General features: G+C 29.6%; 1 pseudogene across 1 annotated transcript in view; it reads left to right on the top strand.

The window, feature by feature from the left end:
• Positions 1 to 24,644, top strand: part of LOC143229803 (spectrin beta chain-like) — a 103,197-nt pseudogene that overhangs the window by 16,532 nt on the left and 62,021 nt on the right. The window contains exons 6-15 of the transcript XR_013016078.1: positions 3,743 to 3,858; positions 8,474 to 8,587; positions 9,485 to 9,672; positions 12,562 to 12,744; positions 13,559 to 13,816; positions 14,962 to 15,100; positions 15,291 to 15,692; positions 16,553 to 16,753; positions 18,733 to 18,849; positions 20,043 to 20,120. The product of XR_013016078.1 is annotated as a spectrin beta chain-like (transcript). The remainder of the gene's footprint in view (positions 1 to 3,742; positions 3,859 to 8,473; positions 8,588 to 9,484; positions 9,673 to 12,561; positions 12,745 to 13,558; positions 13,817 to 14,961; positions 15,101 to 15,290; positions 15,693 to 16,552; positions 16,754 to 18,732; positions 18,850 to 20,042; positions 20,121 to 24,644) is intronic.

Raw genomic sequence — 24,644 nt, 5'->3', positions numbered from 1 at the left:
CTACATTGCCAGGCATTATTGATAATTGTATTTTACTGTAAATTTTGAATATTCTGCTGGTTCTGTGGTAAGTTTTACAGTCATATGGAAATCCGACATGCAGAACATCTGCCATTTCTCATAATTTGAGGCATCTGGATTTTTGGATCAACACAGTTCAGGGAATGCTTCAGCTATCTCCTATGGTGTTGCAACTTGTGGATTTTTGTGTTCATTGTCTTGATTTACATACCATCAAACACATCCTTTCTGTTTTGTGAATGGTGGCTTCACTTCAGTCATTTCCTATGGGTATGCTCATATGGGACATGTATAATGTTTGGTGCTCTGTTATGTCTGTTCTTAAGACATTTTTTTTCTTCCTTTGTATCTTTATCTTTTCACAGATGTAATGTTGAAGGTGGGAAACTGTGTGGGAGCATAAATACTGTTATGGTTCTTGGACTCCCATAAGATACAATTTATCTCATTAATGTTAGAACTTTGGGTTATTCACTGTATCCTGCTTCATATTCCTGACAACCTTCCCTCCCCATTTTAACCATAATTCTATGTTAGTTCAAACTAACAATTCTACTGTGGTAGCTTACATCAATAATCAGGGCAATAATCCTTTTTACAGTCTTTGTTTTCCTGTAGTTTCGTTATTTCTATGGTCTCATCTTCAATGTGTCCCTTGACTTGTAACCTGAGGGTTGTGGGTTCGAATCCCCACCACATCATACATGCTTGCCCTTTTAGCTGTGGGGTAATTATAATGTGATGGTCAATCCCACTATTTGTTGGTAAAAGAGTAGCTCAAAGGTTGGCAGTGGGTGGTGATGATTAACTGCCTTCCCTTTAGTTTTACACTGCTAAATTAGGGATGACTAGCACAGATAGCCCTTGTATAGCTTTGTGCAAAATTCAAAAACAAACAAATTAACATGTTCTTCAAGCCTGTTGTGTTTCTGGTTTAATTAACATTTGACCAACTCTTTCTTGAGATCACTGTTTTCTTTTCATGGAGTGAATACTTTTTGTTTCTCAGGTGATTTGCAAAACCGTGGTTAATTTGATGATTGATGCATTCTCTACACTGATCAAGCAATGTCTTTCAATTTGCTGATCTTCAGTACCAGATTTTAGTTCTCTGGCAGTACATATCCTGAGTTAGTCATTGAAGAACCTCTTCATTTTATGCACTCTGCTTTCTTCCTAATGTTTTGGTGAGATGAGTTACTCAAAGTTTCACCTGCTCAACCAGGGTTTCTACTGTTATGTAAGTTTTCATACAGGATACCAGATTTTTCAAGGATGGGTTAAATGGTATCCATTTCTTGCAGGTGATCTATGGCTGTTTATTTGGTCTCTTTAGGCTGTATTCTTGAGTTTACACTTTAGACATTTTCATAGCTAGTTAATCTCCAAACTTCTCAACTAATCGCTTCTTTCTCTAAAGTCTAAACATTTACTTCAAAACCCTGGCTTATCAGGTTTTTCCAAAGCTGGTTGCAGAGCCATTTTATCTGCCACCTTTAGAAGCCATCAATCGCATTATTCAAAGACATTCAATAATCCTAAATCCCTAGGCATTGTCCTAATTTGGATGTTGGATCACTACTACATTTTTGGCTTCTACCTTTTTTGAATACTTCATAATTTGTTTAATCTATCTTATTTTATATTATTACTGATTTATTACCTTGATGTTTCTTGTATGTTATTTTCTTGGAATGCCTTATACTATAACCTTTTATTATGCCTTCCTACATAAAACTTGGGCTACTAAAGAATGTAAGCACTGTTTTCATATGCTGTTTTATCTAATGTTGCTGATCTTTTGTCTCATTCAGAAGAAATGATTGTATGCCATTTCAGGCCAACTTATTGTTATTTTGCAGATGCCAACTCTTTAAGAGGGTCTTGGTAAAAGTTGTTTAAGTCTTTCAAAGAATCACACACTGGCTAATTCTACAAACTGACATGTAGAATTAGTTCACTTTGTTTATTGGAATGCCCCTATACAACTTAAAAATAAATTTTGACTTGTAGTTCAAGATTCACCATTTGCTGATGCATTTGCAGGCAAGAATATGGAGTAATTCAAATAGATTCTGAAAGTTTTATTTACATTACTTTGTTTCTGGTTTTGATTTTTCAAGCTAGATGAAATTTCTAGCAGTAAGTTCTCTGTTATCTGCTTAATTAATATTTATATCTGTACCTTTTGTTATGCATGGTAATTGTTATAAGGCCCAACACACTTTTTAACAATTACATGGGTATCTAGGAATGTGGAATAATTTGATTTAAAAACAAAACAAGAAGAAACAGTCTTCTTATGATATGAGATTCCATGTGTAAATGTTTTTCATAACTATCCTCCATATGACATTATTTAGCTTCAACTAGGATGGGGAATGCCTTACTGCTTTATATTTATCTTCATTAAGTGTTCCCATTGCACATTCTCAAGTTTTAGAACCCATCATCAGGTCACCTTCATTCTTTTTTGGTGTTTTGACTTAGCTGGCCTTGTCAGGCATGGATTACGGACCTTTAGTCTCATATGTCCAGTTCACTCCAAGAACCTTCCATTACAGGTACAGGACTGTGCATTGCAATCTGATCCTGTCTGCTTCTTCAAAACACTGTCTGTAATCACACCTGAAAATTTAATAGCTCTGCAGTTAAATACATGTTTTTGAAGGCAGGAGGTATCTTGCTAAGGAGGATACACTGTATCTTCATTTGATTTAGTCTGTTATGAGGCTGGTTTGCTCCACTCATTTTTAATGTATTCTTGCAGTTGATCTATTTTGGTTCTGGATTCTCTTCAACTCTTTTTCTGGTCTAGATTGCTATCTTCCTGTATAATAACCCAAACTTTGTTGTTTTTAATGGTTTGCATGAAACTTTGTTTACCTTCATCTCATTATAGGTACTCTGGCATTTTTACTTTGTAGGTAAGATTTTGAATTTTACAGTTTTATAATTAAAATTAATTTCAAACAATTACTTTTTGAAATACATTTCCACTCACCTTCTCTCAACAGAGATATGGTTTCTTTAACAAATGTAGCTAAGAAACCTGAATTATTTCGTGAAAGCAGATCTTATATATGTACTCCTGATACAATTGTATTTAGTCATACATAAGATGGAAGATTGAAGAACTATGGAAAATATATGTACACTTGAATTGTGTTAAAGGCATGCAGAACTTTAGTCATGTTTGTTGACAACATCTCAAAAATCAAATACTTTTCATATTTCAGAGGTAAGTACAGAAAATCATATTGTTATACTTGCAGCTTTGTTTAAATCAAGATTTCTGTTACGTTTCGCAAAATATGGAAAAATGTATTGAGTTTTGATTTTTGAAACAGAAAAGTGATTTGATTTCAAAATTTTATGTACTTTGGATTAATTTTTTTCACCAATTTTTACTTTTCCTGACAGGATTGAACAACGTGAAAGACGTATAACCACAAAGTAACTATCAGAGTTTCCATACAATAATTCTTAATTTGGAAAAAAATTCTTTCATTTCCCAGGAGGGGGCAAGAGCCCTCTGTGCTAACACTGCACTCAGTTTACTCTATTAAATATTGTTTTTAAAAAAAAAAAAAAAATATTAGAAAATGTTCTGACTTTCCATAATTCATCATGTTATGTGTAAGTTATCATTTGCTTTTATTAAGTATTAAAATTTCACAAAGATTTGTCTTTTTTATTTATAATTTTTATTTCATCTCAGACCTGACTTGATACAGTTTGAGAGACTTTCCAGATCTAATGCTATTTACAACCTCAATAATGCTTTTACTATAGCTGAGGATAAATTAGGCCTTACCAGATTGCTAGATCCAGAAGGTATGCATTTCTTGTTCTGAATTTTGTTTTAGATGCATTTTAATGTAATTTTACCTTTATCAAAAATGAGATAGAGCAAATTAATATTATATATCTAGGAGTCTGTAGAAAACCAAATACTGATTAACAGAATTTGTTATTATATAAACATTTTAAATTGATAGAAAAATTTATAAATCATAGAAATTATTGAATTTGCTCTTTCTGATTTTTTGTATAAATATATTCCAAGGTATTCAGAAAATATTCTAGATTTACATTTTCATTTTACAGAGCTAAATATGTAGTTTTTATTGGTTTCTGTGATGCTTTGTATTTACTGTTTTATTTGTGAATTAAGTTTTTGAAAATTTGTCTAAAAGTTAGATCTCTTAAACTTTAATCTTTAAGACCAATTTTTGTAATGTTTATTAAGAAGTGAATGCTTTACACATTATGGAGAATTTTAGATTTTTTGGGAGTGACTGTTGTGGAAACATTTTTGGCTGGCATAAAACTTTTTTTGAAATTCAGTTTGAGGTGAGAAGTTTGACAACCTTTATATCCTGAGTACTTTTGAAAAGCTGAAGTTTCTTCAACAGTAAAATGTTTGTGCTTAACTTGTATGGTTTCATATTTTTGTATTTATTTTGTAATATACAGGGTGTCCCAGAAGTGTGGACCCATACAGACAAATACACAATGTATTCTTAATTTATTTACTATTCTATACCTGTAGATGTACGGTTTTAACCTGTCAACTCTAATCAAACACTTGACAACTTTTTTAAATGTAAAAGTGTGCAAAATTCAAATATGCAAGTTTTAAATGCACTTGCTAGGTGAAAAGGCTTTGAATTTAACTCTGAAGTAGAGGTATCATTATATCCAAACCAAAGTAAGTTTAAAAAATTCCCATTTCTCTTTTAACACCAAAAACTCTTTGTAGATATATAAAACAATTATTATTTTTCTTAAAAACAAAATAAATAGCTTCAGAATAAATAAACTTGTAATCAAATCAGTTAGGTATAATGGTAGTGGGAGAGGGTTAAATCTTGTGTCTTGCCTTTGTGATGTTTTAAACAAATTCACAAAATCATTCATAAGTTAAAAAAATGCCTGGGGTGTTAAATTAATATTTGATGTGATCTTGTGCCTTTTAAAATGAGATTATTTAAAGCTGTATTTAAAAATAGCTATCACTTTATGGAAAAAATGTCAAGCCTAACCCTGTGGCATCAGTGCCTGTTTTATAATTGTCTTGTTTTGTTGTGTTCCTCTAAACAGCCATTTGTTTACTGATTTCAAAAGATTAGCATTTAGTTATTTCCTGATGTTGACCAATGATTTACTCAATGAAATGAAACAATCTTTCAGTATCTTTATTACATTCCAGTTTATTCACATAATATATCTATTTGTACAATCAAATGTTTATTAACTCTCATTTTACTCAGTTCGTTCACTCAGTACTTTTCATCTGCATCTGAAAACATAACTTGCCACTCTCAGAATCATAAACCTGGTTCTCATTGTCTGCATCTGTAACATATGGAATGCCTTATAAATTGGATAACAAATTCTACAGCTGCCTGTGTTAGCCACTGAACCACCTACTGTTATATACTTCATTCCACACAGATCTGTTTGCTCGGTCTACTCAAGAAGTGTACCATGACAAGGAGGAAGCATACTGATATTAATTCCTTATATCTTAACAAAATGTGTCAGCAGCTACACACACATTAATATTTGGTATTTTGTGCCATAAGGGTATTTTCTTTTCTGAAATATGTATAACTGACATTAGACATGTTTATTTAACTTTCAGGAATGTAATGCGTATTTTCCCTATGGGTCCAGACTTCTAGGATGTCTGTATGTTCAGGTTGAAGAGGTACATATAAAAAATATTTGAAATCCTAAATACAGTATCATATTGCTGTTGGTTCCATGATTTTAAATAGCAGTAATGTTGGTAGACAGATCCCAAAGGTTTATACAGTGTAATTCTTAAAGGTAAAATAAGGAATAAGATAGCTCTAACTCATATAAAAATATTCATTATTCTTTAACTGGCAATGCTACTTTGAAATAAAACAAGTTTAAAAATGTTAAGTACAACTTAAGACACAACTAACTTTCTGCACCTTTTAGTAAACATGAAATTCTGTAAGAAAGCCCAAATGACAGTATATTTGTACTAGATGTATTTCAGTTATTAATCAATATGTATAGTCTATGTATGCATATTTAATACAATAATATTAAACTTGTATAATAGGCTAGTTAAAGAATTTTCTATACAGTTTTTAAAATGCATTTGGTTGATGTTGAAATATGGAAAGTATTTATAAAGATTACTTTGAAAAACATAGAAAGAACTGTATATCTACTGAAAGGATAGATGTGCAATAAGTAAAAGTTCAGTGGAAATGAAGTGGTTTATTTATTCACTTTTATTTTTGAGCTGTGTTGTAATATTCAAGTGAACTGTATCTATTTTTTTTGACAAATCTTACTAATTAATTTTGTAAAAATGTATATAACAGTAGCATTAAACTTGCATAGGTTTGTGAGGCTAATGATTAGTTGTAAAATGGATATATTTATAAGCAGTTAATGACAATCAGTTGCCCTTAAAACACTGGGACACCATTTTTTTACTCAGTGTCTATTACTAACTTCGGTCGTAGGAATAGTAATTCTCTGAATGTAGACTCGGTGAATATTAATTATATGACTACTGTGAACTTGTTTAAAATCATTATAGTTTGATTATACTAATTTTTAATATAGTATGTATATTTACAAAAAATGTGGAAAAATAAAAAAATCAGATTTTTTAGTGAAGTGTTTTATAAACTAAAGAAAGCGAATGTCTGTGATTTATATCTAGTCTTTTTTGACTAGTCCAAGTGCAAAGTGATTTTGATATTGAGTTTAAAAATATGTTTCTATCTCAAAAGTCTCATCTCTGAAACCTAAATATATTTAAAATGTTCTCACTGTTATGAGTTGTAAATCACTAAGGACATGGAGCTCACATTATAATATTACATTACCCACAAACTAATTAAAGCAGCTTGTATGTGTGGCTTGTGAAATGTTTTTATTATTACCTGGAACTTTATTTGTTTTTGACTGTTGATGACGCTTTACCCTATTTTTAAAACTAATGGTAGTAATGCACTAAATTTTTATTTGATTATATAATACATCAATCCACATAGAATAATACCATACAAAAATCAGACAGTGTTCCATAATGATCACAGCTTTTCTGGCTTTCTAACTGTGCAGCAAGAGTCATTGCAAATTCATTAAAGCTTGTTGATATGTTTCCTGTGGGAATAAAACTTGCACTAAAAGAGAAACTGATAATTCTCTGCTTAGTAAACAGTGTGATATAATATGTCATTTGATAGATGAAAACTTTGGCATTCTGTTGATTATAAATATTATAAACTTAAAGATATGAAAACTATTAACAACTCCTGAAAGAGAGGATGTGATAAATGTGTTTGGTGATAGGGGCCTGACTTGCTGTTTGGTAATAGGGGCCTGACTTGCTGTTTGGTAATAGGGGCCTGACTTGCTGTTTGGTGGCCCTATAATGAAACAGAATTGAAGGGTAGGAAAATTCTGCTTTGTCTGAGCAATGATGAATTTGTAGTGAGTAATTAACATTAAATTCCATATTTATTGGAGGGGTGGGGAATGAATTAGAGGAGATGGCTAGAGAAAAAAGTCATGTTTTTTCGTACTAGGGAAAACAGTTTTTTTTTTTTAAATTATTACAGTATAAAATTAAGAACTTAAAACTTGTATGCTATTAAGATATGGATCATTAGCTACAAATCTGTGCCATAGTAATTGGTGTAACGAATAAAATGTAACTTAATTAAATTTTGATTGAAAGTTACTAAATACCTTGTTACATGCACAGTAAAGGATGCCTTTGCAGATAGGGCTAATATTGATGATTCAATAATTGGTTATATAAAGTTATATCAGTGTTAATTTGTTTCTGTGAGTAGCAAGTGGTTGTGGAGTAACTTTTGTCCTGCTTGTATCACAATTTTTCTTGTTTTATTGTTTAGTTCTAAAGATTTCCTGCCTTCCATTCTTTTGTAATCATAAACTAGAAGAGGTTTATTTTTGAAAATCCAATTATGTAATTCTCTTAGAAATGTCTGTTGTGATGGTTTGTGCACTTGCAACTTGCTACACTTCAATTTAATTGCAACTAGAAGGTCATGGCTTTCTGTGTAGCAATTTTTATATATCCTCATTAGCCAACTTCAAGCTTCAACATTTTCTTCTTTGAGAACCTAACCATTAAATAATTAAAATCTATGAAAATGTTTTAAATAAATAAATGCACATAAATATTTGTATTTACAGTAATTTGTATTAATTTTTAAGGTGCATTTCTTCTGTAAAAACTGTAATGTTACAATATTAAATCTACATATAATAATGAAAGATGTACTTTGTGGAAGTTCGTTTGTAATATTCTGTAAAACAAATATTATAATTTTGATTAAATTTATTGAGGGTTTAGTTGAAGTTTCACTTAATGTATGGGAAAAGGCTTTACTGAGTTTAATGTTTTCTTTTTATGCTTTAGATGTATTTGTTGATTGTCCAGATGAAAAATCCATCATTCACTTACGTAGTCACCTTTTATCACTATTTCTCTAAAATGAAAGCAGAGACTGTACAAGGCAGACGCATTGGAAAGGTAAGTAACATTTTATGGAATTTTGAATTAATAATTTGACTTTTATAAGTGCTTAATAATATTTAATCACTTCAAATTTAAGATGCTGAGTATCATGAATAAAGTAAGTTGGTGTTTATTTTACCACAATTTTAAGCTGCTTACGCTTGTAAAGTACTTTAAAGTGAATACAGTTTAACATACATATTATAACCATAATTTTTAAGCCAAAAAAAAAAAAGTATTAAAATTAAGCAAAATATTCTGCATTTTTTAAAAAGATCCTAGGGTACAAGCTACAATGTGGTATTATAAAATCTATCTTAAGTTTTGGAGGTGACTGAAGAAGTAGAATCTACGTTGCAGTGGGGATACACTGTTTGTCAGTCTTAACCTCCAATTCACTAGTTTTGCATAAGAAATACATAATTAGGCTCAAAATTAGGAGATCAAGATGTGGGTACTGAAGCCCACAATGTCCCACATCTATATCACCCTTTACTGCTTATGGGAAGGTGACTGCTCTCCCAAGTTAAAATAAGAGTAAAAAAAGATAAAAATAAAATAAGAAAATAAGGCACTACCATTTTGGGGTAAGTAAGATGAAACTTACCTTTTGAAGTTAGCATTTCTGCCCCCAGTATGGTAGACACACTAACACGACATTGAACCATATCTGTGTACTAAGTTTACTGTGACTGTCGTGCTGTTATTTACAGCTCAAGGTGTACATTTGGATAAAGTAGTGCCAAGTTCTTAAATTACCTTATTTATAACTAATATATTATTACTAATAATTCTTTTATGTATGAAGTGTATGTGTATCTTTGTCTACATGTATTATAAGTACGCTCACACAAACACACTTTCAGTTCAGTAATTTCTTTTTTCGTAAAGATGGATTTTTTCTGGTGACAGGTTGTTGGAGAAGCTATGGAGAATGAGCGCATGATTAATCAGTATGAAACTCTGACTTCAGATCTTCTTCAGTGGATAGAACAGACTATTGAAGCACTGTCTGATCGTCAGTTTGCTAACTCTCTAACTGGAGTTCAGCAGCAACTCACTTCTTTTAATACTTACCGCACTGTGGAAAAGCCTCCGAAGTATGTGTTAAAAATGTAGTTTTATTGTTTTCTCCTATCTTTATGTAGTTCACAAGCTACATTATGTTGTGTTTGACATAATCACTTTATATAATTTGCACAGTCATGTTTTTGTTTGGAATGGTTATTTTATTCAGAACTGCCCTATATTATTTTAACATATCCACTGTTATACCATTCTAAAGTTTTCCCAATACTTCATTTGAGTTGAGTCTTCTTGATACTGTAGATCTGGACACTTTTCTATTGTGTATTACATGGCTGTTTATTTTGTGCCTGAGATCAGCGGCAGTTTTCCTTCTGTTCTGAAGGCTACATAAATGGGGACACTTTACATCAGTATCATTGAGCTTATCATGGTATTCTGGCTTTATCTTTCCTGTTTTCATATATACCTTCTTGGTCTCACAATCTAGGGTGTACTTGACAGTGTTTGGGGAGCATCTCAAGTCTGAAGCAGTTCATCAGATAGTCCAACCAGCATCACATAGTGTTTTTATGTGAACTGTTTGCTCTAGTTTTATGTTTTTTAGGTTATGGCATGAGAACAAAAAGTGTTAAACGGTGTTTTTATCAAGGTTAATTTGTGGAGTTGTATTAAATTGATTTCTTCAAGCATACACTGGCACTATGTGCTAGTTTCTTGATAGCATCTTTCTATATAGTTAAGACATTACATGGGATGCCATGACAGTATTTCATATCCTAAATTTGATCAGTGTGTTTATTGAAGCAGAATCATTATGATGGACCCTTGGTACCAAGTATATGGGAATTATAATGAACAAGTCTTTTCACCCTAACTCTTTCAATTGTCAACAGAGATAATTGAAGTATTGTCATAGTGTTGAAATTCTGTAATGGCTTGGAAGAATTAGCCCCATAAAGTGGAAAAAATAACAAATTATTTGCTTGTCTTATAACTTTTGCACAGTGCTGTATATATATATTTAGAAGTCAAAGTGCAGGTTGATTTCTCTGTTTACATTAAAAATATTTTTATTCATTTAAAAAAAAATCTTAAATTTCATTTGTGTAATCTCTTAAAATCCTCTAAATGAATTTCAAATATTTTTACAGTAAAACTTTTATATTTTATCTGTTATTTTCTTTACCTTAACTGTACTCATGTTGGTCAATTTGATTAACTTGTGACCACCAAAACAAAAATTCAAATAAATTACTTTTTCTTTCTTTCAAAAATGACTCCATATTGTAATATGAAACTATATTTGTTTATCATGAATAGCTTTACACTCATAACAGTGTACGTATATTTATACTTAGATTTTATTCTTTTATTGCCCTTTGAACTGTCTAGCTACTGTCCTTATCATTGTAAGTTGTAAATCACTTGATGTAGTTGCAGCTATGCAGTTCACGTTATGCTATCAAATCACACACAAACTACTCGTGAATGTAATTCATGAAAATTTATTATTTTTTTTACCTAATCTAACCTTAGCTAATGTAAAAAGTTTCCTATTTTTACATTTTAGTTACTTTTACAGTAATAAGAGATTACAAATGAAAACAAGAAATAAAGCACTTATCTTTTTTTTTTTTTTTTAATATTAACTCTCAATGACACTTAACTTTTTATACTAATGGTAGTAGTGCACTAAATAATTTTGATTTAATTAAATAATACCAAAATGTAGATTACTAACATGCAAAAAGCAGGCAATGTCCCATAAATATTAGTTTTTCTGGCTTTCTAACTAGGTAGTAAGAGCCATTAAAATTCGTCTAAACTTGTCAGTGTGTTTTTGCATGGGAATAAAACTTAACATCCATAGTTCTCTGTACAGAAAACAATTTCATTTGATATAGTAAAACCTTTGTTTTTTATTTGTTATAAATACCTTTGTTTTTTATTTGTTATAAATACCTTTGTTTTTTATTTGTTATAAATACCTTTGTTTTTTATTTGTTATAAATACCTTTGTTTTTTATTTGTTATAAATACCTTTGTTTTTTATTTGTTATAAATACCTTTGTTTTTTATTTGTTATAAATACCTTTGTTTTTTTATTTGTTATAAATACCTTTGTTTTTTATTTGTTATAAATACCTTTGTTTTTTATTTGTTATAAATACCTTTGTTTTTTATTTGTTATAAATACCTTTGTTTTTTATTTGTTATAAATACCTTAGTATTGAATGTCAGGGTAAAATATTGGCAAATTTTTAAAGAGAAGATACGAGAGGTGGGCATGGCCAAAGGAACATGATTTTCTATTTGGTGACTCTGTAAACAAATAGCATTGAATGCTGTAAAAATTATCCTGTTTGAATGATGGCAACATTTTATAGAGCAATTTGCATTAAATATTGTATTTCATGGGGTGGTGCTAAATAAATTTATAGTAGGGGTTGCATAAAGAAAAACAATTTACAGTTCACACACTAGGGGAAATTCAATTTTCTGTTTTTTTGTTTGTTACTACTGCCTTGTAAAAGTAAGATCTTAAAACTTAACTAATAATCTATATTTTAATATTGATATATGTGGTTATGCTATATTTATTAATATACCATGAAAAGAATGTAGTTTAATTAAATTTTGAATGTAATTTGACAAAACCTTGTGAAATGTGCAGCAACAGATGCTGATGGGTTGTATTACATTTTATAAAATTTTTAATAGAAAAGTGTTGTTACAGTTTTGAATGTTTTCTCATATATTCAATTTTATACATACATGTATACAATCTGTTATTGTATATCTTACATAAACAACCTAAATGGCTAGCAAACTTCGGTTTAAGCCTGTTTTTAGTTTCAAAAAGGTATTTTCACTTTATGTTGTAAAATACCACAGCTTAAAACAAGTTTACTTTCTAAGATTTTCAATATTTTAACTTTATTTCATTCTATATTTACTAGGTTTGTTGAAAAAGGCAATTTGGAAGTGCTTCTCTTTTCTCTCCAAAGTAAAATGAGAGCAAATAACCAGAAACCTTATTTTCCAAAAGAAGGGAAGATGATTTCAGACATAAATAAAGCTTGGGAAAGCCTAGAAAGAGCAGAGCATGAACGAGAACTTGCTTTGAGAGAAGAACTTATTAGGTAAGCAGGTGTTAATATTAAAATTTGTTATTGTGTTATGATTTTTGAGATCAGGAGTTTGTCAGTGAAGAAATTAGTAATGATGTTGCAGTTGTAAGGAAAACTTAAATTTTTATTGTCATTTCCTCTCAGAATATTAACTTTGAATTGATGTCATTGCTAAAGCTTTATCCTTATGGAACTAAACATGGTTAAAAACCTGAATATTTGCATTTAAAGTTGTTTGTTTTTAAAACAATATATTTAATGTAATATTATATATTTCTATCTGTTTCATAGGGATATAGGTAGTATAAACACTAGAAAATTTTCCATTTTTTCTTTTGCCCAATGAGTAAATATTTTGTGGTAATTTGAGAATTTGTTTAGATTAAACACTTCTCTCATGGAAATTGATTTGTAAAACATGCTGATTGTTTATCTCTGAATTTTTTTTTCAGTTTAATTACTCATTATTGTTATTTATGTAGAAGTCTGCTTAAATAAATAGTTTTTATTGACACCTCTTTTTGTTGATTTTTTGCCCTAAAGTTAAACTTATTCTTATGTATAACTTTTAAAAATTATAATTGGCTCAGTTTATATGTTTAATGTTTATAAAAACAACTTTATCTATTGTTTTTACACACTTCAGCAACTTGAAGAACCTAAAAAATCTAAACCCATAAAATTCAATGAATTTCATGATAATTCTTCTGAATTGTAGCTACTTAATACCTCACCATTTTATATCTGTGTTTCCTATTGTGGAGGTGTCCAAATGCTTTTATCTTAGGTTTGTTAGAAAGTTGGTACTTTTGCTTTCAATATTTAGACAGGAGAAGCTGGAGCAGTTAGCAGCTCGTTTTGATAGGAAGGCTGGCATGAGGGAAACTTGGTTGAGTGAGAATCAGAGATTAGTGTCTCAGGACAACTTTGGTTTTGATCTTGCATCAGTGGAAGCAGCAGCTAAGAAACACGAAGCTATTGAAACTGATATTTATGCTTATGAAGAGAGAGTACAAGCTGTTGTGTCTGTAGCAAAAGAGCTGGAATCTGAGAATTACAATGATATTGAAAGAATTAATGCAAGGTAAAAGGAACAGTGTTGTTCTACATGTGTGCATGAAAAATATTAGTATATAGTGATAAAAGCTGTAATAATAAGGTATTGACATGTCAGAATTGTAGTTTTTAACCATGTAGATAATTTCAGTACATTGTGTTAACTAATTTGTATTTATTGAATTAATGGTTTTATCCAAGTATATCTACTTGAGCAAGATGAACTAGTTTGAGCCATTACACAATGAAAGATAATCAATGTGTGTGAATAAAGATATAATGGAAAAACAGCACATTAATAGTAGTTACCACACAATGTAGCCCAGGTTCTTAGTTAAAATTCATGTAAGTTTTTTTCATATTCTTTTTGTTGGATCAAGCAGAACCTGCCAAGTAATATTTTATGTTAAGATGGCACTGCTACTTTAGGTAAGTGGCAGTGCCATCTTAACATTTACTCTATATGATAATTAGTTGAAGGTTCTTGAAAGTTTTTATTGTTTAAAAATTTTTATTTCACATAAACTAATAACTTTTGGGTTTTTGTTTTCTATTTATTCTCACAAATAGCTGAATAAAAGTGTTTAGTTTATGGTAAATAAGTTTCAAAACTAATTTCTATATTGTAACAACCTTACTAATTCTTCTCCATGTGAATAGAAAATCAGTATCATCAGTAGAGCTATCTAATTCTTATATCATAAGGGCATAAACTAAAAAAAACAATAAATTAAAACATTGAAACACAGTCAACAATTTATTATGGCAACTAGACTTGTAAGCAGTATTTGTGCTTAAGAAGAAATGATTGTTTGGAAGACAAGTTTATTTTATAACTTATAATGCTCACTTTTTATGAAAATTTTTTACTAGTATGAATATTATATGTTTTGTCTAGAGAGTATTAGCTTTAATGTTTTTTTATACATTAACTTCTATATCCTGCTTATCTGAAGATAAACTGTAAGTGCATGATATACATACAAGTAAGCTGCAATATGTTCTGTTATTTGCAATGATACTTAAAACCACTAATTAAATTCCATCTTTTTAGGATGAACATTATGAAGTTTTATATAGGGATAAAACTGATCACCCAGTATAAATATGAATTAGTTAAAACTGGATATTTGCTTATGATGCTACTAACATATAATTGTTTTTGATTTTTAGAAAAGACAACGTGCTTCGTTTATGGAACTATCTACTGGAATTGCTAAGAGCACGTCGAACAAGACTTGAACTATCACTTTCTGTACAACAAGCTTTCCAAGAGATGATATACATTTTAGATTCAATGGAGGATATTAAGGTAAAGGAAAAGCCTTTAATTGTCTTGAAGTAGAAAACAAATATCTGATTTGAAATTATAGGGAAACAAAATATAATTGTTTAAAAAGTTGGTTCAGAATGCACTTTGTAAGAAACGCTTTTTTGTAAACAGTATTTTTTTTTATTTGGTTATTAGAAAATCAGTCGTTTATGTTTGACTTTTTATGTAGGCACGACTTTTGACTGATGATTATGGAAAACATTTGTTAGGAGTTGAAGATTTGCTTCAGAAACACAGTCTCATTGAGGCTGATATCAATGTTTTAGGTGAAAGGGTAAAGACTGTAATACAACATGCTGACAATTATATTTCACAAGAGTTTGAAGGGTATCAAGCCTGCAGTCCTCAGGTTATCCAGGAACGAGAACAACAGCTTGAAGCTGCATATTCTGAACTGGTGCAGTTGGCCCTTGATCGGCGCAGCAAGTTAGAGGAATCTCGTAAGTTATGGCAGTTTTACTGGGACATAACTGATGAAGAGTCATGGATGAAAGAAAAGGAACAAATTCTATCACAGGGAGATATTGGACATGATCTCACCACTGTACAGCTTCTCATCAGTAAAAACAAAGTTAGTTTATTTTTAAGCATGTATCTGTGCAAGGCTAAATGTACGATAATGAAAATAATGTATTTTTTATAACTTATTTTGTGATGAAGTATAGACTTTTTCACATTGTAAGAATAATCAAGTTTTTACATTTCTGAATTTTTGCAATTCCCATCATTGAACTTACTGTAAAATCACAGTAACCTTTTTTGTTTGTGTGTGTTTTATGAACGTATGCTGAAATTGTTTCAGTTGTGTTTTCTTTTATTCTTTGCTCCAATTTCATAAACATTAATTCCAAGAATAGGAGGTGTTTTTTTAATAAAAAACTTTTATAATTTTGGTCGACTAGTTTCAAAGGAATGGAATCACTCATGATTTCATATTTTAACTTGTAAACTTGTAGTTAGAAAATGTTATATTATCATAAGATGTATATTACTCTAGCCATTTCTGTATGGCTTTTGAATAAGAACTTTTAATGTCACTGTACAACTTTTTTTCTAAAGAACTGGCTGTAATAGAAAATAAACAATTATATATTCAGCTAGTGTACATTTGTTTTAATGTCAAGTTTCTTCCTTTGTCTTTTTTTTTATGTCTTTATACGTGTAGAAGATCTAAACATTTAATGTTAGAAGTATAGGACAAGCTGTTTTCCAAGAAAGCGAGTAGGGAAAACTAGCAGTTGAAATGCACAACTAAAGTGTTTGTTTTCAGTTACATTAATGCATATTGTTATGTCTTTTGAATTGTAAAACAGGGAATTATACATAGCCTAGAAATAGTTTGTTTTTTGAAAACCAGTTAGAATATTTCAAGATATCATGTTCTTTTAAAATAACTATAAATGTGGTGCTTTTTTTTTTTTTTAATTTTAGGCTTTAGAAAATGAAATATTAGTCCATGAACAACATCTATATGAAATCATAAAAGTAGGGGAAGACCTTATTCATGCAGGTCACTTTGGTGCAGAGAATATCAGAGACCGAATTGACTCTGTTCAAAATATGTGGCAAAATCTTAAGGACCTGTTAGCAGCACGTACCAAGAGGCTTGAAGAGGCTACTAGTTACCATCAGGTAATTGTTTTTATAGTTTGTTCTATCACCTTAATTAATTGTTCTCCTTTATTGTACTTGCTTCCAAACATGGTGTAAGGTTTTGCCTACCAGAACAATTTAGGTTTGTGTTGCTGCTGTACAAAAAAACTACATTATGTTATAAAAAGACCTGACGTATTCTTACATATGTTTTGTTTTATAAATCCTTAATGTATTTGGAGACTCGGTTAATACTAACCTTTCAGGAATTTTCAAACAGTATTGTAAGAAACCTAGGTCAAGTTAACACAGGTGCAACAAAGGACCATTTGGTTCTTCAAGGATTTCCTTACTCTCCCCCTTTTAAATATCCTACCATTTGTTTTCAGACAATATGTTACCCTATTAAATTCTTAAAGTACTGATCTCTTCTGCTGCTGACAACATTTTTGTTAAACTAACACTATTTTAACTAAAGTCTGGTCTTTTTTCAAATCCTAAACTTGTATTCTCTTCTGTAGTTTATGAAATGTGAAACAAAAATGTGGTAAGTTCAAAAAAATGTGAACTTCAAGAAATTATTTTTAATGAAAAACTTTAAAATGTTGTCTTAATTAAGCATTAACAATTAATACATTTTAATCAATACATTTCAATATTTAGTATATATTTTTAACAGGTTTCCCACCATTACATGCTCACAAAGGATCTTCAGTACTTATCCAGCAAGAGCAGGATAAAATACTACCTACATCTGTTAGAAGAAACAGATTAAACATATTTTGAACTTACCACATTTGTTTGTTTCATATTTCCTAAACTTGTGTTCTCTTATTCTGTAGTTTATGAAACAAACAAATGTGGTAAGTTCAAAACGTTTAATCTGTTTCTTCTAACAGATGTAGGTAGTATTTTATCCTGCTCTTGCTAGATAAGTACTGAAGATCCTTTGTGAGCATGTAATGGTGTAAAACCTGTTAAAAATATATACTAAATATTGAAATGTATTGATTAAAATGTATTAATTGTTAATGCGTAATTAAAATAACATTCTAAAGTTCACATTCTAGTTTGCTAGTATGCTAAGCCAGCAGCAAAACAAAAGATTTAGAATGAAGTTCATGAATTTATATTTTGAAGTGCTTATGTTGGAAACTGGAAAATCGAAACTACATTAAATGTAAATCAGTTATGGATGGAATTAGAATATTCTAAGACTGAATCTAATCAGCTACAAGGTAAACATTTATAGTAGAACTACGAACATGACCATATTTTGGTTGATGGTAGCAAATATGTTTCTGATACTTATTCTGATAAGTCAAATTGAATTTAACAAAAATGAGTGAAAAAGAGTTGAAAGTCAGTGTAACTATATAAAAAAAATAAACCTTATTTTTTAAGAAAAGGTATAAGATGAAATAAACATATCTTACCCTTTTGGAATGTAGAAAGCTCATAAAGTTTATGAACTGTTGGTCTACCCAAATGACACATGAAAATAGCATTTTGTTTTATGTTGCAAGATGTTTGTATTTATGGCTTGTTTATCAAGATGTTGTTTTTTGTGTCATTGAAAAAATCTGTGTATCATGATATGTGGATGTTTATAGATTTTCTGAATAACTTGTATCAGTTCAGATAGAAATAATGTACTTGTGGAGTTACCTTCTCTATCAGTAATATCAGTATAATATGTATGCTATAAGTGTTGTGAAAGGTAAATCAAGGTTATTTTGGAAATTTAGGTCAGTCAGCCCTGCTTGCATGCAGTTAGTAATTGTGTGTAGTAATATAGCTGTGTATCTCTTATCTTCACTATATTTTTACTGAATATTTATCAGTAATGAGGAAAACTAGACATTTACTGTCCAGCTTTGTAAGTCTTTACAAAATACTATCATTACAGTCTTAAGTATTGAAAAAAAAAGTTAGAATTGGTACATTAGATCAAGATTTTGTACAAATAAAATCTTTTTTTTTTTTTGCAAGTGATATAATCAAGATTTTTGCAACAGTTTTTTGCAGATGCAGATGATATTGACACATGGATGCTGGACACACTTAGGCTTGTGTCAAGTGAAGATGTGGGAAGAGATGAAGCTAATGTACAATCACTTCTGAAGAAACATAAGGTATCAGCAGTCTCATTCACTCTTCTAACTTGATAAGAAATTTATAATGTTAGGATTTTCATCAGAAACAGTTTTCACAATCTTGGTAGTATCTAATCCAAAATTTTGATAAAACTGAAATAGAAATCCTTATTTCAGTTTTATCAAGACTTCTTGGACCTACTTATTTTTAGCACATCACGAATAATCTAAAGTTTAATAGTGATAGTAGTTTTAATGGATTGATCACATTTTTGAAATTATTAAATGAATATTTAATTTAAATACTCAGATGTGTGAATTTAATAAACAGGTTTATATTCTTGAATTGGTTCAATACATTTTTATTATTATTGTAATGAAGAAATAAAATTCCACTGGATGAAAGTTTGATACTTGAGATTAACTTTCTGCGGATTATGTGAATGCTACAAAATAAAATATTTTTTGTAACTGATATATGAATGTGCAGTTATTTTTATTTATTCTTGTTTTTTGACATTTTCTTGAAATGGAAATCGGGCTAACTTGTACATTTGAGGGTAGGAGAGAGAGACCTGTTGTTACATGTTTAGATCACTAGTCTGTGGTTTCTGAAAGATGAATAGTAAGTAGTTGTATCACATTATGACAACAAGGATAATGATTGGCTAAAATATATAAAACTGAGCATGTATTGAAGTTAAAAGGTACATATTAGTTTGTTTTGTTAAAAAACATTTTGACTTTCCTTCTATGGGCTGTGTGTCATTATGCTCAGAAAAGTTTCTGTAATTCACAAACACTGTTTTTTTGGTATGCAAAGAAATCTAACCAGTATAAAAGTATGAGATTATAAAAATTGTTTGTGTATAATTCAATAAATAAAACGTTTTCATTGAATAAATTTCAACTCTGAAGCAATTTTATAATTGTGTAGAAAAAACAGCTACTAGGTTCATTTTCTATAATTTTCAACTTTTCATGCAATTTGGCCCTTGGGCAATGGGTGCAATCCACAGAATGTCAGAAACTTAAATAATAGTGTGGAAAAATGAGTTATATCTGTAAAGCAAATATTTTTTACACAAGTTTGATATTATTTAACAAATTCCATTGGCTGATGTTAGTGATGAAACTGTTTTTTAAATATTTAATATTTTCAATATTTTATTGTTTTCTTTAATGATTACTTGAATATCTACATCTTTTTTTCTTTTTTTTTCTCCCAAAAGGATGTTACTGATGACCTGAAAAACTTTGCTAATACTATTGATTCTCTACATCAACAAGCTTCTAGTTTGGGTGAACAGGTTAGTTACTTTCATCACAATTATTATAGACTTGTAATTTGTTTTTCATTATTCTGTATCCAGTAGTTAGGAACAAGGGAAACGTGGAAAAGTCTGTGACTTTTATAATATACAATTAGATCCTGAGAAACATCAGGGAATTTTATTTTACAAACACAAAATGGGAAATGTCAGTGAATTTTGTGAGTCAGTGATTCTCTAGGATATGGATGGCAATTAGATGAATCACCATTAGTTCCAAAATTCCATGTACAGGCTAATTTTGTTACATTTTAACATTTCAATATCTGTAATTTATGCATAAACATTGTTTTGTCTATATCAGTCTTTTTGTTTACTGTTTAATTGTAACGGAGTAGGAAGGCAGCTGCAACAGATTACTTAAACAGTAGCTTGGTTCCATCTTAGTATAAGGGCTCTAGACAATGCTTCATCTTGTCTTCATACAACTATGCCATGGAGGATCATTTTAATGCAGACTAAAACCAAAAGCTTTTTAACAAACTGCTAGTTAAAGTTATTTTCATCTTACAGATCTTGGTGTATTAGTAAGACAGTTCCCAAATCAGTAGCTATAGGAGAAACATGTAATTTCCTGGATATGCTACATGATTCACATATCTGTAAATGAAAGGTTTGAAGATGATATAATTGAAATGAACAACTTGGTTGAAAAAGAAAATAATGGCAGCCTTTGTGGTAGGGAAACTATGAGTAGTGATTACACTATTATCTGGCGATAAACCAGTGATATTGGATCAAACATTGTAATAATTAAAATTATAATTTCTAATTGTAATTGTCCTTTGCTCCTACTTCAGTATTACAGTTTCTAAGTTACAACATGGGGGGAGTCTCATTCTTTTTTCTTTTTTATTAACTGGTTAGTGGTCGAGATAACAGCACAAAAACATAGATTGTACCTTTTCTATGTTAAATTGATTATAAATCTTAAGAAACAAACACAATTATTGATATATAATTCCTCTACTTTGTTAGTGTGTAGGAAAACTTAAAAGCTACATTTTAAGTATTATAATAAGTATTCTAGATGTTTTGGAACAATGTAAATGAGATGGTAGTATACCAAAATTTCTTAATTTTAAAACTTAAGAGAAAATTATTAGATTTTGAAGCAAAACAAAATTAAAAATTAGTGATTGAAAGACAGTTCCAAGAAAGCTTATTTTTTAAGCTTATTTAAGCTTAAGTTATTTTATATAATAACTCAAGTTTTTATAATTAATCATCTTACTAATTTGAATAACTATTCAAAATAATAAAGTATTAAAAAATCTAAGAATGAAGGTTTACAGGTATTAAAACAACAAGCAATATTTTTATATATCTTTCAAGTTAGGTAATTTATAATTTTTTTTGTGATATAAATGAAATAGAAAAAAGGTCTTGGCCTGTAGTCTAAACTTTATCCAAACAAAGAAACCCTTAAATATAAGGATTATGTATTAAATTATGAAAAATGTTTGCAGTAATTGTTATTTGTTAAAATTAATGAAGGACTGTTTATTGATAAATTATTAATATACTTTAAGATTAGTTGGTTGCCATACACTAGTTATCTATGGAGCTCCCAAGGTTCATGATGTTGAATGTCTTATGAGAAGATACGAGAAATTAATGTAATGAATTATATGAGTTCTTAATTAAGCTGATACAGCCTTTAATCCTATCGCAATGGTACCATTTTAGAATTCATTTCTACATAAGTTACTGAATTACCTTGAAAATTTAATTAACCCTTTCATTTTGGGCTTACGTAATTACTGGGAATTAATTTTGAATTTCACTTGTATAATGTTATATGTAGTAACTAAGATTTCTTTACATATCCTCCCAAAAACTGGTAAGAGTCTATTAAATGTAAGTATCTTGTGCACAAGAATGACATTATTATAATTGTTCTTACTAAAAGATGTATTTACTTGTTGAAGTTACTTGCACTTACATTCTTAACAAATGGAGTTCAATGTGGTTTTTCCTTAAAGTATAAAATTACTTTTTATTTTATAGTTTTCATACTTCATTTGTATAATATCTAGATCTTTTAAAAAAATATCAAAACTTTTTAAGATAATTGTTTATCTTATTTTTCATTTTCTTTACCATATTATTAATTCTAGCAATTATCATCAATATAAAGTACATATTCTTGAAGATACAAAATGCCAAAATGGAGAATTTTCATAAAATATAAGATGTCATGTGACCAACGAGTTAATTAATTACTTTAAAGGTTTCATTTGAAATAAAAGATATAAAACTTGGATAACACAACTTCAAATTATAACATAATTATAATGATAAATTTATTCATATACAAGTATAATGTGTTTATAATATAAATTTTTGTCATCTAAGTTTTAATTCCTTTATTTCAGAAGAAACAAAAAAAATACTCAAAGTGCAGTTTACTTGTCACAGGATCCACACGTTATGAAAAATCTTCTCTTTGGTCAGTAGGAACCGAGTTTACACACATAAGCCACATAACGTCTTAGATGAAAATGTAGATTTGTATGACCTTTTGATACATACAAAGTTTTAGTTACATTTGCTGAGAAATGGGAATAAATATTGCCAACAATTCATGGATAACCATGTACACCCTCTAAACTTTGTCATGACATTTACAACATTCATGTAGTTACTTGACACAAGTGTATGTAGTTGTTAAAAAGAACTGTTTTTATTATTCTCCATCAATGGTTAATATGAATTCATTACACAGTTTTTATATTGAAGTAGATGTAACTGATTGATGTATTGTTTTCTGCTTGATTGACTATAGCACTCATGGTGGTTTCTTACGTAAATATTGTATAGTTAAAGAGACATAAATTGTATTTAAATCTTACTTTTATATTTTAGTTAATTATCTATTGTATGTGTTAAAAATCATAATTGAAAGGTTTAATAATTTTGATAAGTTTAGTTTTTTTGCTATCTGGATTGTGAAAGCTTATGAGCGTAAGGTGTGTGCAAATGTCATCTTGTTTGACAAATGATCTGCGGAATTTGCTGACAAAGACTTTGAGAAGCTCTGTGAGCATCAGTTGAGTATCTGCATAAATAATAAAAGAACAAGAATTTGGAAGGGAAATTAAAAGTAAACTTAGTGAAAAGATAAAGATGTTAAATTACCAACATAGGAAAAAAAGACTATTCTAGTGAATTTTATTAAGGATTGAAGGTGTGTATGTATTCACATTTGTTAATTTTAAACACTGTATTTTATGTTGATAATTAGAAGAATAGTTAGTGGTACAGTAAAGAAGATGGGAAGTTAAATATAAACATATAATAAAATGTGATACTCATTCACCAGGTTCTAGAGATTATGCAAATGAAATGTGGAAACTTCATACAAAAATCACCTTACATGTGAACTGTTCAAAGCCAAATTGCAAATAACATGAAATAACAAATTTTCATTAGCAAAAGTAAAAACTAAATTAGTTTTTGTAACTACGTGCTTTTAAGAATGTCCTTTTTAAATGTCGAACATTTTTCACAGTTCACAAGACCTAAGTAATTTTCTTCCAACAGATTAGATCTGAAACAAAAGCTAAACATGACAGTAATTTAGTTTAAAAGAAAAGAAAGAAACCTTGTTTGCTTGCTCTTTCCAATTAAGGTGTTCAGAAACCATTCTTTTCCTTCAATCCTGCATGTGAGGTTAAAATACTTGAATAGTTGTTGCAATTATTGAGATTTTCTTTGCAATTGTATGAGAGAAATTGAGACAAGCAGATGAGAAAAACATGAAAAATATTGGAGAAGGTAAGATGAGGTTCTTTTTGTCCAGTGGTGGTTGAGTCAGTGAGGTTGGATTTTTCTGTTTTTATGTTAATTTTTATTTTTGTAATGTTACATAACATTTCTGTTTATGAAATGCTGTTTGTTATGTTTTCCTGTGAGTTGATTTCTGAGAAACATGAGATGAAAACTGAGGGGTTAGAGTTGAGTATGATGTTAGGTATCAAAATTTGGAGATTTTAGATTGCTAAAAAAGGTTTCATAATTGTTGAGAAGTAGGTTTGCTTTATCTGTATCTATTTATTTGTAACATTGTTATGGATTATTAGGTGAAATAGGTAATTGGTTGTTTTTGTTAATAATTGTTTACATTTTCTCCAAAAGTTTTTAATATAATGAATGGAACTGTTATTAAGTGTAGTACATCATATGTGTTTGTTGGTGAGTGAAAGTGAGTGGGGGTGTTATTTATAACATACATGTTACTTTTGAAAAAACTTCTCTTGGATAGTTTGTTTCTCTGTGTTTCTATTTCCTTCTAAGTCTTAATACAGAGCATTTAAGTCACCTGTAATAAGGGCTGTGGTTTTCTTGACATATTTTGATGAAGGTAATCTGTATCAATGTTTTTTTGATTGGAAACAGTAAATAGCTACCATTAGAATCATTATCCTTTTCTTAATATCCCAGATTTTAAATCTTACTCTTTACCCCCCATACAAATCAGTAGAGGAGCAGTCTTTTACT

Source organism: Tachypleus tridentatus, chromosome 10 (assembly GCF_004210375.1).
Source record: "Tachypleus tridentatus isolate NWPU-2018 chromosome 10, ASM421037v1, whole genome shotgun sequence".
NCBI classification, from domain to species: domain Eukaryota; kingdom Metazoa; phylum Arthropoda; class Merostomata; order Xiphosura; family Limulidae; genus Tachypleus; species Tachypleus tridentatus.
This window is presented reverse-complemented; position numbering and strand designations above follow the sequence as displayed.